We start from the raw sequence: 5,000 nt of genomic DNA, 5'->3' as shown, positions 1-5,000 counted from the left end.
CTTCACCCCTCCCCGCCCCTCTACTCTTCTACCTAATGCAATTCAAAGAGGATTTATGATCTTGCTCTTGTGTGTGTGTGTGTGTGTGTGTGTCAGTGTTCAATGTGATTGGGAGGTGTAAATAATCATTTGCTACCTCTGTGTGTGTGTGTGTGTGTGTGTGTTCAATGTGATTGGGAGGTGTAAAAAATCATTGGTTACCTGTGTGTGTGTGTGTGTGTGTGTTATGAATGTGTGTATATGTGTGCGTGCGTGCGTACGCGTACGCACGTTCTGTGGAGCGGCACCGTTACAATTTTTTTAGTAATTATTCATCATTGAATGTTCAAGATCCCATCACCCCACCCCCCATCATGCCACCTTGCAGATCAAGCGTTCCACTGACTGTGAAGGGGAAACGCCCACAGATTCGTGCTCTCAAATGTTCTGTGCCAATCTGCGCTACTGAACACGCGCTGCTATAAACCAGGCACAGGTGGCCGGCCTTGAGGGCCGCGCGATACCCCGAGGACTACACCACTGATCAGGCTTGGTACTTTGACACGGGTCTCTAGCTCTGCGTGCATACCTGACCAGAGTTCTTTCGAGAGTAATTCTGCAGCCATAGCACCCGGAAACATAGCCGTTGACGTTAATGTTCGCTCTGAATTAAAAAAAACGCTTATTTCCGTTTACTGTGTTTGTTGTGCGGTTTTGTTCTTGTTGTTGATTTTACAGACGTTCGTTGTTTGAAGTTCTTCTGTCTGACTGAAATGGCCAGGTTCACCGTTTGCAGTATGCCTATCCTGGTGCAGGTATTAATATATAGGATATATATATATATATATATATATATTTTTTTTTTTTTTTTTTTTAGTGTACGATGTACCGCTTCGATCGAAATTCTCAAATCACCACAAAACAAGGAACGGACAGTGGTCTGATCAGTAGCAGCGTTCACGGCGATCTTAGTGATCACTGTGACTAATTCCCCTCAGTACTGCATAAAGAAATGAAAAGAAACAAAAATAAACAGAGATGGAAAAAAAAAACCTTAAAAAGTTGTGACACAGCTGTATACTGTAAACACAAATGACAAAAGTCATTACTGAACCGAATACTGCCCAGGCACGGTATGTCTCTTCATGTTTATTATAAATCATATCACAGTACTTTTTGAGAAACTGACAAAGCGAACGTTCACCGACTTTGGAAAAGGCGCACAAAGCAGAAAGTTAAAGATAAGATAAAATAAAATAAAATAAAATAACGTCTGTCTATTCCATCCACCTCCTCCTGCCTCCTCCATTAACTTTTTTCTCCACTCACTGAAACGACCGCACAGCGCGCCCATACCCTTCCCTTGCTGACCCTCCCCTCCTTACCCCCCCATTCATACGTCCCCACCTGCACCTTCCCCCACCCCCCACTACCACCCTCATCCCCCTACTTCCCCACCCCCTTCACACACACACACACACACACACTGAGGACATGGCGCGCCACGGCTTGCTTGTTGTTCGTCCTATATACTCTTTCTACAACCTATCGCCACGAGGCTCGCTCTGTAAATCCGCGGCGTCGGTCGTGGACTGATGCGGTGATTTGCCTCAACTGCTGCTGCCCCCACCTTGTTAACACAGCTTGTGCGACTGTGTAACTGTTGTTTGTTTGTTTTTTCCCCTGCGTCCACCTTGTCCCCCAACCCCATCCCCACCCCCAACATCCACCCCCTCTGTAACCCCCCCCCCGCCCCCCAGCCTATTCATGGACCGAGTGTCACTCTCCTCCCCTCCCCCTCCTCCTCCTCCTCCTTCCCAATTCTATCAGAACCCTCTCTCCTCCTCCACCCCCACCCCCACCATACATCCACTTACCCACCGATGTCCTCACTTTCCTCCCTCCCTCCCTCCCCGCCCCTTCTCCGCAACAGCGGCAAGCACAGATGGTTTCGTGTGTGTGTGAGTTTTGATATTTCACTGTGCGGGGAAAAATAGATGGCTTTGGCAAGAGGTGATGAATCTCACTCAATCCTGAATGTGCGGTAAAATGTGTGCGTGTGTGTGTGTATGTGTTGTGTGTATGAGTGTGCCTCCGACACTTGTTGTGTAAATTGGCTGCTGATGTGTCAAGGTGAGAATTGTTTGATGATTAATATTATGTCAGTGTTAATTGTGATCAGTTCAAGTTGTTGTTTTTCAAGCTGTTAGCGTGCGATGATGTGTTGACTCGGATGTGTTCTGGCCTTTTGATTTGTTTTTTTCTGGTCTTGTGATTTGTTTCGTATGTTGTTGTTGTTGCTGCTGTTTTAGCTGGGGGTTGGGGGGGGGGGGTTGTTATTTTTGTTTTTGATTTTTTTTTCTGTGTTGTTTGTTGTTGTTGTTTTTTCGATATAGATGTTACAGTCAGCTTAGGTAGACGCTATGGTGAGCTTATAATTCCATGGGGGGGAAAAAAAAGACACAGCAAAACGCACCTGTAGCCCTTTGCGGAAAGTGTAAAATCATAACTTCCAACGGCGATCCGAAGATGTCTGCACGTTTACCGCATTGTGTTCATTACTTACCTGGTGCCCGTCAGAGGGAGAATTTCTTTGCCATGTATAAGTACATATATATATATATATATATATAGAGAGAGAGAGAGAGAGAGAGAGAGAGAGGCAGATGCACAGGTACACACACACACACACACACACACACACACACACACACACACACACACATTCACGCACATATTCACACACACTAACATACGCATTCACACACACACACACACACACACACACACACACACACTGGCACACACACACAGCACACACACACACACACACACACACACACTCTCTCTCTCTCTCTCTCTCTCTCTCTCTCTCTCTCTCTCTCTCTCTCTCTCTCTCAGAGAGACAGAGGCAGATCGACTTAAGTGGGATTTAAGTCAGAACCAACCAGGCAGATAAACAGACAGCAGCTTCTCTCTGTCTCTTCCTCGTGGTCTATGTTCGTTGTCTGTCTGTGTGTTTTTTCTCTCTGGTTGGCTTCGGCGTTAGCTGACTGGCTGGCTGGTTCTCCTTTCGAGTAACTATCCTTCCCCCCCCCCCACCTCCCTCACCCCTCCTCACCCGCTTTCTCTCTCCATTCTTTCTTTCTTTCTTTTTTTCTTTTCTTATGCATCTTTATACACCCAGGGTTATGTGGAGAACATTAATGTTATTATGGTTATATTATCTCAATACTCTGGAGAAATAAAGTTTCGTTTCGGATCGTTTTTGTTTATCTGTCTCAGTCCTCCCCCCCCCCCCCCTGCCCTCCCGCCCCCCCGACACCTCCCCTTTTTTTTCTACCTCTGTCTTCCCCCCCCCCTCCCCCAATCCCCCTCTCTCTCTCAGTATCTCTTTCTCCGCTTTCTGTCTCTATCTCTCTCTATCCTCGCTCTGTATTTATCTCTGTCTCTGTTTCTGTCTCTGTCTCTCTCTCTCTCTCTCTCTCTCTCTCTCTCTCTTCCTCGGTCTCTCTTGCTACCTGGTGATTTAGTTTCGAGGTGCAGACAAACCCAAACCCAAACTCAGAGAGAGAGAGAGAGAGAAACCCAAATTCACACACACACACACACACACACACACACACACACACACACACACACACACACACACACACACACATACACAAGGGGGTGGGGGTGGGGACAATCAACATTCTGTTTGTAACGTTACTGACCTGAGCTATGAGTATCCGTTATTGTTCTTCGTTTCGTGGTAGGTGCGTATTTTAGCGTACTTTAGTTTCGCACCAAATATGTTACACTGGTTATTGTAATATAACATTCAAAAAGGGGAAAGATTTGATATATATGTAAGTCACATCGCATAAACACTACATTGACTTTAGGACAATGTAACAAGGAATCAGCTACTTGAGGTAAAACTGATTGGAAATTATTTCTTGTATGATTTGTTCTGAAAATGTTTAGCTTACTAGGTTTCTGTGAGGATTGTGATTGTTATGACACTGAAATGAAATATATGGCTTCGAGTGATCTGTTTATCAAAGATACAATTAACGTTTTGCTAAACTGTGTCTTGAAAGCATTCAGTGTTATCCGTGATTTAAGCGATTTACAGGGGAAAGTGTGTGTGTGTGTGTTTGTGTGTGTGTGTGTGTGTGTGTGTGTGCCAGAGAGATAGAGATAGAGAGAAGTGCGGAGGAGGGGGGGGGGGGGGGGCTGGGGGGGGGGGGGAGCTCAAACATTTTTTCTCAAAGACCGAGATTAGAACGATTGCTAAAACTTACTGAAACTAGATTTAGAATCGGGATTTTCGATATTTTCGCCCACTACTATAGGCAGCAGTTGACCTCACATGTTCGTTATGTTTATCGTTTAAGTTCATTTCGTTTTTGCCCCCGTACTATGGTCGGTCTAGAACATCAGTTGATTTTCTCCTTATCCTTCATTGTTTCGCTTTCCTTCCTTTTCGGCATGCATACATGAAACCATTTAAAGTACCATCCATAATTCATATTAAAGCATTGTATAGTCTGCAGGTAATGATGAAAAGATGCTAAGCATGGTATAGTCTGCAGGTATTGACGAAAACATGCTAGATCTAAAATTAACTTTGATATGTCTCTTCGCATTCTGTTTCATGACTTGCAGGGGCCTTTTCTATCCTGAGCCATAAGAACGCACGATACCCTGTGGTCTGACGTCCCATCCACCTCCTTCACTACCACCGTTACCGCCACCATCATCACTGCCTGCCTCAGTCTCTGCCACCACCCCATCGCATCCCAGCCCACAGCCACCATCGCCCGAATCACAAATCACCACCGTCACCAGCCACCAACCACCACAACCGCCCCACCCTCTCGCAACTCAAAACCTCCCATCACCTCAATCACAGCCACCACCAACTTCTCAGCCTCCACCACCACTACCACCATCACCGCCACCTCAGCCTCCGCCAGTGCCCCCAAGCCCTTCTAACTCAACAACAGCTGCTACCTTCTCCACCATAGTCACCA

General features: G+C 46.0%; 1 long non-coding RNA gene across 1 annotated transcript in view; it reads left to right on the top strand.

Moving 5' to 3' along the window:
- The window catches only part of LOC143281581 (uncharacterized), a 208,508-nt gene extending 203,699 nt beyond the window's left edge, over window positions 1-4,809 (top strand). Inside the window, exon 3 of the long non-coding RNA XR_013055135.1 lies at window positions 4,633-4,809. This is a non-coding gene — a long non-coding RNA (uncharacterized LOC143281581). The remainder of the gene's footprint in view (window positions 1-4,632) is intronic.
- Window positions 4,810-5,000: the final 191 nt, after the last annotated feature.

The sequence above is a fragment of the Babylonia areolata genome, chromosome 1, assembly GCF_041734735.1.
Source record: "Babylonia areolata isolate BAREFJ2019XMU chromosome 1, ASM4173473v1, whole genome shotgun sequence".
Lineage (NCBI taxonomy): Eukaryota > Metazoa > Mollusca > Gastropoda > Neogastropoda > Buccinidae > Babylonia > Babylonia areolata.
Note: the sequence above shows the minus strand (reverse complement) of the source record. Positions and strands in the feature narration are given on the sequence as shown.